At 43.3% G+C, this 13179-nt stretch overlaps 1 protein-coding gene across 5 annotated transcripts in view; it reads right to left on the bottom strand.

Annotated features, from left to right (window-relative positions):
* OSBPL6 (oxysterol binding protein like 6) overlaps positions 1 to 6179 on the bottom strand; it is a 98217-nt gene extending 92038 nt beyond the window's left edge. For all 5 annotated transcript variants that reach the window (XM_040603461.1, XM_040603463.1, XM_040603462.1 and 2 more), the window contains exon 1: positions 6115 to 6179. The gene's annotated coding sequence lies outside the window, so the exon portion shown is untranslated. The remainder of the gene's footprint in view (positions 1 to 6114) is intronic.
* Between the last annotated feature and the right edge of the window lie 7000 nt (positions 6180 to 13179).

Genomic DNA, 13179 nt, shown 5'->3' with positions numbered 1-13179 from the left:
ACACCTGGGATTGCTGCTTCATTTATTGCTTTCTCATTTAAACTGTCATCATGAGCCATCAAAGGTCTCACCAATTCCACAGCCCATATCTAAGGTCATTTAGCAGTTGCCACCAAGGTTTCTGTAACATTTTGGTCTCCCACCCCAAATGTGTCACAGGGATTTTGAAGTCAGCAACAGTTACAGAACAAAGTTATTCTATTGGGTTTTTATCATTTCCAGGATTAATCAGGTCCGCTAGAGTTGGGCAGATGTAGCCAAGGTCTCCTCTGTTGGGGCAGGCAGCCTTCACCCCACGGCACAGGTTTCACATAGCCTTTTCTTTGGGCAACCTGAGCTTATTCCACTTCTCAACAGAAAACTTCAGTTCATCATCCGAAAAAAGGATATCACAGTCCAAGATAAGGTATCCTGAAATCAATCTATAGATCATTCTTACACAAATGTTACTTACTTAGAGTTTAGTTGTTTTTATAACAATGCAATCCCAGATATATGCCCTACTGTACTGATGCAAAAGATCTAATATATGTTATTTTAATACCTTTGAATCCTTCACAAACAATTCACTAACTTAATTGGAAATAATATATGGTATAGAAAATATCTGTATCAATAGAACAGCATTTGCATTAGAGGATGGGACTACATCCAACGCCATAAACAGATAAATTAATCCAGCCTTTAAGTAAAGAATCCATAAATTCCTTAGCATCTGTGCTTGGACTAGAAACATGCAGATCAATAGGGACTAGGCATACCTTTTGTGATTGTCACAGTTTTCGTGTCAACTGAAAAGTACAGGGGGGTTTATGTAGTTTATAGGCTATAAGCATTTTCACCTCTCAATTTCCACTGTAAAACAGGGAAAAGAAAACTTATTTTAGCAGAGTTACAAATGCAAGCAGATTGCACTGTGAGAGATCATAACCAAGACTGGACTTCCTATCTGCTCAATTCTGGGTAGCTTCAACCCAGCTTATTACCAGTATCCTGAAATAAGGAGGAAAAGATTCATTGGAGTGGGAGGAGGGGGTGAGGGGGCTTCCACAGATGTGAAATATTTGGTTGAGGAACATAGAACCTTTAAGAGATGTCACAGACCACACTCTGCTAGAAATACAGATACCATACCCCAGCAAGAAGGCAGCAAGTCAACCAAGTTTCCCAGAGGGAAATTGATTTTTTTGGTAGAAAAAGTAATCTTTGAATCTAATGCAATATGACACCTGCTACTTGAAGTTCTTGCAACTCTATATTAAGCTCACAATCAACTAGAGATTTCTTTTCTTTACATCTCCATCAATGTATCCATTACTTCCTTTAAGAAAAGTGCTTTCAATTAGTATTAAAATATATTCACCTTTAAGGAACTCAAAAGACCCGATAAGGAGATTATTTAACTTGGTTTCAAAATGCAGCTGTTCACTCTGCTACAGTGAAGCATTTATAAGGAACATTATAAAGCTCTCCTAATCTTTAGGACATTACAACTGCCATACACTCCAGACCCATCCTCTTACTTTTCTTCAGTCTACAGCTTCCTCCTCTTCCTTCAAAGCTTTGCTTTTTAAAATTATAGGTAAACAAGTAATGAGATACAATCTTTTTTGTTTCTGAGTTGGTGCTGGAGGGGCCCACGATGACACCATTTAATTCAACCAGCCTGTAGCTTTCTCAGAAAGACATGCTTGGAAATTCGGCAGCTCCCTCGCTGCTGCTACCACCCATAACTGTATATAGATTTCAGCATGTACTGACACATTTTACTTGGAACCAGATCCTAAACTAGCTGGAAAATCTGTAGGATTAATACAGATACTCCAGAAAAAAATAATTCCGTTTCTAAGCACTATCTATTTTTCATTGTAAATAGAAAATAGTAGTGGCTGGGTTTTGCCTTTAATGCCAAAACAGAATTACAGAATAATTTAGGCTGGAAGGAATCTCTGGATGTCACTTGGTCCAAACCCCCTTTAAAAAAAGAAAAGCACGCACACAAAAAACCACTTCAACCCTCTTGTTTCCTCTTTAAACAGTTGTCTGTAGTATTTTGGTATTGTTAACTTTTTTCCTCCCTTAATATCTTAACAAGTCTGTTCAGCCCAGAAGTTTCCCTAAAAGACACATGTTTGTCTACACACGATAATTCCTGTGGTCTTACTCTATCGTCCACGTTTAGCTATCCTCCCTTTCACTGGCTTATCAGCTGTCAGCACTGAAAGGTTCTTCCATCGTTTTTCAGCTCTTCTGAAAGGAAGAACCCTGAAAGAGGGATATGCTAGGAACAGCATTCACTGGGATATATACAGTGGTGGTCTTTAAAGAAAACTTACAACTGCCTTCACATCTGCATTCTGACTTACAGGAAACAGCCAAAAGCTGAGGGTTTGTATTTACAGCTCAAAAAAAACCTAGGTATGGAGATAGTAAAATTAATTATAAACATATATAAATAGCATCATTCCTAGCATGAACTCTACTAGTAGGGCCTGTTGTGATAGGACAAGGGGTAATGGTTTTAAACTAAAAGAAGGTAGATTCAGACTAGATATAAGGAAGAAATTTTTTACAGTGGGGGCAGGGAAACACTGGAAGAGGTTGCCCAGGGAGGTGGAAGATGCCCCACCGTTGGAAACATCCAAGGTCAGGTTGGACGGGGCTCTGAGCAACTTGATGTAGTTGAAGACGTCCCTGCTTATTGCGGGGGGGTGGACTAAATGACCTTTACAAGGTCCCTTCCAACCCAAACAGTTCTACGTTTCTAGAATGTCATATTCCTTAATATTTCATGATACTACTGCCAAACTCAGTTCACGTTACCTGGCACCTCATTATGCAACGTTCTCATCATTAGACTTCTCACAGCTGGAGGGTTTCCCTATCTATCACCTTGTTTTGGACCTGCAAAAAATCCAACATCCCTCATGTGGCCTGAGCATGTTTACTTTCATTTGTACATAATAGTACCTGTTGTTGCTTCCTTTGAAATCTAGAACCTTGATATAGCAAATACAACCAGTAAAAAAAAAAAAAAATATCAAAAGTAAGCATGTACTTTAGCATTCCACTGGGAAGAAATTTTTTTTTTTTTTAATCTCATTAAACTCAGCTTAAGAAAGAAACACAAGCCTGAAAGAAATTCTTGGGAAAATTCCTTTTAGAAGGACAATTACCCAGAGGAACATTTCCCATGAAAATTATCTACAGAAAATGCTGCCTTTTCCCATGCCAGCATAGTGAAATTCTTCAAAACCAGCAAGCATTTAGTTACCAGGGAAAAAAAAAAATAAAAAGAAAAATAAAGCCTCTCAGTTTTTAATCATCACATGCACCAGAAATCTCTGGGAATTGTTTGAATTGTTCAGCATTTTAATAAAAATATTAGAAAAGACGGGATAATGAACAATTGTTTTCTGCCTTATATATGAGGCATAAGGATTAGTTAAACCATTAGTATGGGCTCACTGTATACATACACAAACACACACACATCTTCAGCAGTGAAGCACTGGCAGTTCCCTTCCCATCTCCCACTGCAATACCAGTAATCTGTGACAGCAGGTTCTCCAGGGTGGCACAGAAGAGCTGACCTGGAGGACTAATGTCCCTTAAGAAATACAACCCTCCTGACACAAAGCCACGTGGTATAGAAGCATAAGTTCTCAGGAATCTACATGATTATATGCCAAAAAAATAAAAATAAAAAATCCCCGAGAAAACCCATGCTGATATCTCATGTATTTGGCAAAACAAGAGCAAAAACATTCATTTCTGTCACACGGAGAAATCCAGTGGTAGGTCATACCTCTGAAGAAATTTGAAGCACCAAGGGCTGCACACACACACGTGCCAAAGGACCAAAGGAAAATGAAGCAGCACTATGAACACCCTCCGCCTTCACCTCCAGCGTGGGCTGGAGGAACAAGTGGGAAAGGAGCACAGCCCCATCTCCAGCAGCACTTGCAATAGAGCAGGAGGTAGGGGACTCCCCTACTAAAGAGATCACAAGGCTTTATATTTCCATAGCCATGACGGCTTTGTAGTAAGGTCTGAATGGCCACTTTGTTGCACAGTAACTCTGGCGCCTGTGAGCAAAGTTATGTTTTTGATAGTTGCGTAAAAAACACCTCCAAACATATAAATAAATATAGACAGTACAGCCTTTCAACACCAGCACTAGAAAAAAAAAAAAAACCAAACCCAAACTTGGTCCTACAAATATGCAAACCAATGTTTCATTATTCCTGACCCAAACTGAAGCAAATTAAAGACTAGAAGAGCCGCAACAGGAACTTGGGGCATCACAGAGATTTATGAACAAGCTCCCAGAATGGGCTAAGAACAAAAAAGGTCCAGTAATAAGAAAGACTGCTAACAAGACCCCTAACAGTACGGCTCATGAGCGCTGCGGAGGATCTGGGAGTGTAATAGCAAACTAATAGGAAGTGGAAGCAGCGAGCTTGAGGAACTATAGTACAACAAAAGGTACCTCTTCCAGCCCTCAGTAGCAAGGGAGAATGTTTAGGATGTCTTCAGTCACAAATCCTGCAATATTTTGTTTTTCCAGACATATATTCTGTCACTTACTTGTACAGAAAAGGTACTTTAAATATAAACTTCTTTAGGGTATTTTAAACAAGTACTGTATGCATCTCTGTTAATTTGTCTAAAAGGGAGAGAAAAGAGAAAGTAGTCCTCCCCTTGTATAGTTTTTAAACAAGAATGAAAGAAAACCCTATTTATTTTATAGATATATATATATATAAATGTTTTTCTAAACATATAAGATATTGTGACCTGTAACAACCACATCTGCTTAACCTCTAAAGGTCAAGGTCATATAGTTTGTACCAAGATTAAAAAAAAAATCTAATTATACTATCTACAGTTATATGGACAAAAGCTGATTATTAGAAAATCACTATAATAAACCAAACACAATTATATTATACAGAAACCATTAGATATTTGATGAGATTTTAATCTTTGCATTAGTATCATTCTGCAAGTTAATCATCTGGAGAACAGAAAATCTGTTAGGAACACAATTAAATGTACTAGTTCCATTAAAATTGAGCTGATATAGTTAATTGTAGTCCTAAAATAGCTATTTCCTCACACCTTCACTAAGGAATTTTTTTCATCTACTGAGTAAGAGTCTATTTAAGGCACACTTTTCACTCAAACTCTCTAATAAGATTTGCGAATACTTTTGCTCTGTTACGTTCCTCCGCACAAGTTGCACCGCAGTTCGCTGTTCGACCTTGGATTCCTAATTCCCTCTGCGAAGTACAGCGAGGTCTTTTGTTTCAGTTACTACCAGTCCATAGTATCTGCATTGCTGAAGCTTTTGGGAAGAGTATCAACAATGTAGCCTTGCAGCAAGCAGCAGCAGTATAAAATAAGAAGAAATAAAGGGCCAGCGGCAAAACCCCCCTCAGACGGTAATTTTAAGCATCAGCACTCCCAGCAAATGAATGATTTCCAGACAACTGTTCTAATGAAGCCATACACAGTCAAAGTACTTGCAAGAAGGTTGCGGCATTGCCAGCAAATTGGGAATACGGGCCATTCCTGCCTTTTTTTTTTTTTTTTTTTTTCTCTCCAGAGATAGAGAAAGACCGAATGACAACAAAAAGGCAGCCCAGGCGCATCAACTTCTCCGCACCTGATCAGCAATTCGTTCCCGCAGACCAGACAGTTATCGGGGCGTTCCGAATTGCTCTGCACGGGAACGGGGGGTGGGGGACAGCGACCTGGGGGAGCGGCGACCCCGCCGCCGGGCCGGGCCGGCAGCAGCGCATCCCGCGGCGCGGATGCAGTTACGTAACGTGGCCCCGGCCCCCCGGGTCCGGATGCTCGGGCTTCGCCCCGGGGCCGGCCGCAGCCGCCGCCGCCGCCGGGCCAGGCCACAGCCCCGGCACCGGGCCCGCCGCCGTCGCCCCCCGCCTCGGCGCCCCCAGCGCCGCGCAGCCCCCCGCGGGGCCCGGCGCCGCCGCCCGGCGCGACCCGCCCCGCCCCGCCCCACCGCCCCCCCGCCGCGGCCTCTCCCGCCGCCCCGGGCCCCCGCGCCGCCCGCGCGCGCCCCCAGCGCCGCCGCTCCGCGCCCACCTCCTCGCCGGCATCCGCGGCGCATCCCCGCTGCGGCCCGGGCGGCTGCGCCCCGCCGCTCCCCGCGCCCGCCCGCCGCAGCTCCCCGCCCGTCTGACGGAGGGAGGGGGGCGGGCAGCCGCGCCGCGCCGCCGCCGCAGCCCCGCCGCGCCGCCCCCCGCCCCCGCCCGCCGGCCAAGGTGCCCTCCGCGCCCGCCGGCACCCACCTGCGGCAGCGGGCCGGGGCCTGGCAGCGGGTACCGCGGGCTGGGCCGCGCCGAGCCGAGCGGAGGGGCCGGCGGCGCTGGGATGCGCCCACGAGTGCGGCTGCGGCCCGATGCGCGGGGCGGCGCCGGGGCTGGGCTGGGCTGGGTTCGGCTCCGGCTTGGCCGGGCTGGGCTCCGGCTCGGCTCGGCGCATCGCCGGGCGCTCCCGCCGCCGGCCCCGGGGCGCGGAGCGGAGTCGACGCCGGGTGTCGGGGAGACGGGGCAGCGGCGGGGCCGAGCGACGGGCGTGAGGCCAGGGCTGGGGCTGAACCGGGCAGCCACGGGGACGCGCTCAAGCAAGAGACACCTGGGGGCCGGGGGTGTCGGACAAGGGGTGCCGGGGTGACACCCGCGCCTCAGTACCGGGTAGGGGCCCTGCCCTGCGCGGGCTGCCCAGCGCGAGCACACACACGACATGGCTCTGTCACCTCCCCACAGCTCACCGTGCGTGTGCTGGTTTGGCCTTTGGCATCCAGTAATGGGAGCCTGTTGGAAAAAACCTGTTACATACTCCTGGAAACTTCCAGAGAAATTACTCCCTTAGTCTAATTTATATCGGCTTGTTTATGTTTTGGGTTGGGTTTTGTTTGGGTTTTTTTTGCTTTTCTTTTTTTTCTCCTTTTTTTTTTCCCTGTAGATTTCCACCACAGCGCTCGTGACATCCTTCTGTGCCTTAGAGACACCTTTGGGAAGGGGGAGCTGGACTGTCCTGTGCAGAGCAGCTCCTGAGCAGCTCACCTAGGTGGCCAAGGGCTCGCCTCTGGCATCCTGGCCCCGAAGGTCCAGCCTGGTCCCTCCCTGTCCCCAGGGCTGGCACACTGTCCTGCCCTCCAGGGACGGCCCAGAGCCTCTCCTCCCGTAGCAAACTAGACTCCTCTGGCTGCCCTGTTTAAATCCTCCAGCTTAGCCCTGCTGTCTGGCTCACGGTAACAAGATGGGATGTGTATTTTGTCGTCCAAGAAAATCAGTTTGAACCCCTAGGGAACTAGATGCCACTGCCAACAAATTTCAATAAGAGAAGGGGAAAAAAATGGCAAATTCCTTAGAAAAAGTAGAGAGATTTACAAGATTCAAGAAATCTAATATTGAGCCTACACTACTCATTAAACAAAGACAGGCTGTGTGATGCTGGTTTATGTCTTCCCCATTTCTCAAACTGGCAGTTCCAGATTTGGCAGCATCCTCATGCAGCAAAGGATCATATTGAGGACCATGGCATACAAAAAGCCGTGGCTGTTTTCCTGTCAAAGCCTCCAGAGAAGGTTCCCTTGGCACAGTATTTTTAGTGTAACTTCTAGGATAAGCTTATTGGGGAGAAAAATGCTTTATTCCCTCAGCTGAACCTGCAAGTCTCATTCTGAATGTAGCTGAATAAAGTCAGGGAATTCATTAAGTAACACAACTTTATATTTTCTGTGTTCAGTTTCCAGAGCTGAAGCAGGAAAAACATTAAGCAGGATTTTGGGAGGTGTCAAAATTTTCATATAAAATCCATAGAAAGATTAAGTAACAAGCCACATACATCATAGAAAACTTAATAATATCAGGAATGTAGTCACTTATTTTTCTCCTAAAAGAAATAAGTAACAGCACAAGGAGATAAAGAACACAACTCTTAATCACATCTTAAGGACACCATTCAACAACACCATTATTCATTTCAGTCAAGAGACCACTCAACTCCTGTGGCCCAAAAAAGTGAACCATGAATAGAAAGAAATTACAGGAAACTCTGTTGTTAATTAGCTGGCTTGTTTCTGAAAAACTTATTCTTTCATATTCTTTAATGATCTTGATACCAAATTCTTAGGTGGCTATTCTACAGAGATTTTTAATTTTTTAAAACTGATTTACCTATACTTAAACCAAAGAGAAACAAACACATAGAAAGGCAGGTTAAATATTTGGTTTAAACAGTACAAATATTACATAAATGGCAGATAACAAAATGCTAGTAAAGTGTATGATACCCTCCGCATCTTCTAACGGCTTACCTACATAAAACTTCAGTCCTGACATAAGCCATTATTTATATGGATTCATATAGACATTTCTTGAATAACTATAGAAGATTATAACCATACCACTTCAGAAACACTGGCAAGAAGTGTTGATATAAGCCAGCCCTGTGTAGTCTTACATAAACTTCCTTGAAAATCAGCGCGGTTGTTACCCAATGACATGAGATTTTTTTTCACTGATTTTTACTCATAATTCACATCACCAGGAGCAAAGATTTGAACATCTTGATGAAACATTGAGTTAAGAATGTAAACACAAGAGAGGAGCTACATTCTATTTTGTCCACCCAAGAACTTCTCAAGTTTAGTCTCATTAACAATTGGGAGGCATTGTCTCCAAAAGAAAGCTGTAAAACATAGTTTGATTCTCCATGCAAACATAAAACCTCCACAGGTTAAACGATAGAATTCTTCCCACAATTTCTGGCAAGACACTAATGCCTTTAAAATGTCCCATTCTTTAATTCAGGCAGCAGGAAAGTTATACTAATTATAATATGTAATATTTTCTTACCAACCCTATGCTGAGGATAAGGAGATCTATAAGCACTGAAAATACTTACTTACAGAGTCTTAAGAAAGTACTTTTATTTTCTCCTGTAGTAGCAATATTGTTATTTCTTTACTGTTGTTCGTTGTTTGGGTTTGCGTACATTTGGCAAAACGGTATCCTGAGGCAAGCCATAGGCAGGTGGCACATGTTTTTATTAAAGATTTTTGCAAACTACTGCTTGTCTTTTTTGCAAATTAATTCGAATTATGCAAAACTGTGAGAGTACAGCAGTAGTAACCAGTGAACTGGAAATGCTTTGAACAATGAGAATGAAGTAGAGCACCAAAGAGCATTAAAGAGCGTCTGATAGTAAAACAAATTAGGCAAAGGGAGAATTCAGGAGGCAGTGGGAGGCTCATAGCAAGCACGTTCTGTGAAGGCAGCAAAAGGCAAGTGGCAGTGAGATGGAAACTGGACGTGCCCTAGAGTACAGGAGTGCCAGAAGACTGAAGAGCCATCTCCAAGAATCAGAAAGCACAGCTGCCATCAGGACCTATGTCAGGTAACTCCATTCTGCATAGGATCAATGTCTTCTTTCTTTCACAGATGCTGACCACCCAACACAACATTATTCACTTTCTTCTTTGAGTCCTCCTTAAGGCTGATTTCCTTAGAATCCTTCTGGCCCAGCACTGCTGCACCTGAACAGCCTAAAATTACTTCTGTGAAGATCGTCGGTCCTCACAGTTTCCTGATGATGCAAAAGTACTCAGTAAGCAAACCAAAAGCTGACTGAGCAGTTGCAGAAGGACCTGACAACAGTGAGTGACAAGGCAGTGAGATGGTGGCTGGAAGTCTATGCCAGTAACTGCAAACTAATGTAAACAGTAACGAAAACAACACTAGCTAAACATGCATAATAATGAGCTCTAAATTAGCCTTTATCATTTGGAGCCATTGTGAGTAGTTTTCTGCAAACATTAGCTTACTCTTCAGCAGTAGCCCAAAAGGCAAACAATGTTAGAAATTACTCCAAAAGCAGCCAGGAACAAAGCAGGAGAGCTCAATTACATCCCTGTGTAAATCTCTTGTGCACTTGAGTGCTGTGTACAGTTCCAGTTCCTTGATATGAAAATGTGGGACTAGGAAATGCATGTACACAGCTAAACGAGTATCTGCAGGGGTATGGGAATACATCTGTGTGAGGAGACAATTTCTAGCTGAAGAAAAGACTGAGAAAGGGTGGTCTTATGATCTACAAAATCCTGAATGGTACGTAGGATGCTGACATGAAAGAATCATGCTATTTTCCATCACACATGACTTCAGGGAGACTCAGTAAACGATCAGGCAGCAGGTTTAAAATGACAACTGGGAAAAACTTTTCCATACAAAGTGTTATTAAATTGGATGGCTTGCTGCTATACAATACCATGGAGCTGAAGAGACGGATGTTCTTAAAAGCAGGAATTGTACAAACGAATAAAGGATAGCTGTAGCTGTTAAGCACAGTATTTCCTTTGCAGTTCCTGCTTAAAAAGTGCCTGCCCATTGCCTGCTGAAAGTTGCCCAAGAAATAACACTCTTTACCTGCCCTGTTTCAATGCTGTCCCCGAGCATCGGTTTCCAGCCATGGTGGAAAGCAGGACACCCAATTAAATGGACCTTTATGTTGATCCTGTGCAGACATTCAGACAGTTTATTCTTTTCATTCTGCTCAGTTAGGTGTGAGAAACTAAGGGCAAGCAGCATCTCCAGGTATGAAAGCATACTCCTGCCTTTCCCTGTCTTCCCCAGGAGTAAAACCAGACTCTTGGTTCTCGATCTTCCCATTTGGGTGTATTTCCATTCCCCCGAAGAGAATCTGGAAAAAAAGTGTTTATCTTCTCAACATTTTGCTCTTCAGTTTCAGTAGGGGTAATGCATGTGCACTGGTCTCCATTCATTCCAGCACCATTTTTTGCTCTCCTTTATACAAGATTGGGGCATTACATAGCAGGAGAAATCCTGAAGTGTAACAATAGAAGATATGCATAGAATACAACAAAAATACTTTCCATATTCATAGATCATCACAGAAATAAAATCTAAACCATTCTTGGACATCCTGGAAGGGAAAGGGATAAGGACTTCTTATTGAAGAAACTGGAAAGGGAAGCAATTACACCCAGAGGTGCTTTAAAACTTAAGTGACAAGTAAACATCTGTAAGAGTTCTATTAAGAATATCCCTATTAAATACAACTAACTAGAAATCTGAAAATGAAATCTAAAATGCAGTTTGTCAGAACTCCAAGAATCCCTGAAGACAAATATATGATAAATCAGCTGGAGCGGTTCAATATCACAAACAAAATCTGTATGGTTGATTGTGTAGCTAGTTACCTCCAGTCAAAGATAAGGAAAAGAATTTGTTTTGTACTTGATTTCAGCAGTAGATAGTAGTCCCATGGCCTCATCTTCAGCAGAATACCAGATTTATTTACTGTGTAGACTGCAAAACCAAAGCAGTATAAACACTTCAAGGTATGCATTTTGAACAACAAGAAGAAAGAAATCTCTGGTTGGAAGAATTGTTACTACAACCCTTATAACCCTACTGCCTATTACCAGCACTCTAGTTTCTATTTTAAACTAAGTTCTTTCAAACATCAATATTTAAAAGACTTTTGCCTCAATACCTCCCCTAGAATAGCTTTAAAAAGGGTCACAGTGCTACAGTTTCCTCTGCACTCTCCGAGAACTACCCAATTTTTTTTTTCCATAGCAACAACAGAGATTACTCAGTTTCAAACAGTTTCAGATGGCCTCCAGGATAAAATTCCAAGAATATTGTTATATACAGGCATTGAGGCCATCTTTGTATTCTTGTCCTTTACACAGGCAAATACGTGATACCTGTGTATGGATAACCTGTGTCCAAAATTCTGGCAATAATTTTAAGTAGCTAAGCTGGTACGTTGCCACGGAAAAAGGCAGCAAATTTTAGCATCCCTTAGCATTATTACAACAGAAGTGAACTCTGAACTGAAGTGAATTCTGTGGACTTGACTGAAGAACGTCAGTGGGTCAAGACATTCAGTGCATGTTTTCATATGCCACTGCCTTTAGTTTTATTTGCTGATTAGATATAACTTCACTCTTGCTATCCTTAGACGTAACAGACACAGTAGGAGGGGGATTTAGTGTCCCCACGATGAGGACAATCAAAATTCTGATACTTAAAATAACTTCTAGCAATCTTGCAATTTTGTTCATGAAGTTGCTTATAATTTCCGTTTCAGAAAATATTTCCAGCAGAGTTTTGATGTCCACATACCTGAATACGCTCTGTTAACATTGTCCTGCATTTCTAAAAATGACATGTGAAAAAGTCACTCATTAGCACTTTCCAAAGACAGAACTTGGTCAGAAGAGTTGGAAGAATTCCCAGGGTGTCTTCTTTACTCCCTCCCATGGTCAAGATTTGTAAACACTTTCTCTAAATATAGAGTAGGGTCTAGTCAGCAGTTAACTCTTTAGTCTCTGTAAGGCCCTGCCAATATTGCATGTTAACTTTACATTCAAACACTTCACGCTGGCTGAAGCCCCACCGTCCCAGCCCCGCAGAGCCTGCAGGCTTCCAAGAGAAATTCATAAGACAAGTAAGGTTTGGGAGCAAGCAGATGAATATTGCTGAAGCAGATGAAATAAAAGTCTTATATCAATATTTAATTAATCTGACAGAGCCATGTATAGTTCAAAACAACAGCCCCATTACCTATGAGATACGTGGATTGTACAGTACTGAAGTGTTATTTTCAAGCTGTGATTTATGATGTTGACAAAGCATCAAGACCATAAAGGCCATCATCCCTCGAAGCTGCTCCTCTTTAAAGCTTCCTTTAAAGTATTCATAACAAAGCTGAGCGAGCAGCTGAACTGTGGTTTGTGTTGTGTTCAGCCGCACACTTCTGCTTGCTCTTGCACCCAGCAGAGTTGGCTGATGCAGGGCTGCCTCCTTTTATCTCCACAGCTTCAGCTACCAGAGCTGCCTGAAGCGTCCGGAACCACCTGAAGGTTTTTTGGGTCCTAATCCTGCCTGTAACCCAAGCTTCTGCTGCCGTGCTTGTCCCTGCCAAAAGCAGAGGCTGCGGGTGAGTGATCTGATGTGAATTTGTGCTGCAAGTTGTTCAGTGACCTCAGGACAGCTGCAGCTGGGGGTGGGCTGCCAGCACAAGGAGGAGGAACAGAACCACCGCACAGCAGAGGCACAAAGGAGAAGTTACCCAACAAGATAAAGGAGCTCAACAGAAAGCACACATTTT

Source organism: Falco naumanni, chromosome 8 (genome assembly GCF_017639655.2).
Source record: "Falco naumanni isolate bFalNau1 chromosome 8, bFalNau1.pat, whole genome shotgun sequence".
In the NCBI taxonomy this organism is placed as follows: Eukaryota; Metazoa; Chordata; class Aves; order Falconiformes; family Falconidae; genus Falco; species Falco naumanni.
This window is presented reverse-complemented; position numbering and strand designations above follow the sequence as displayed.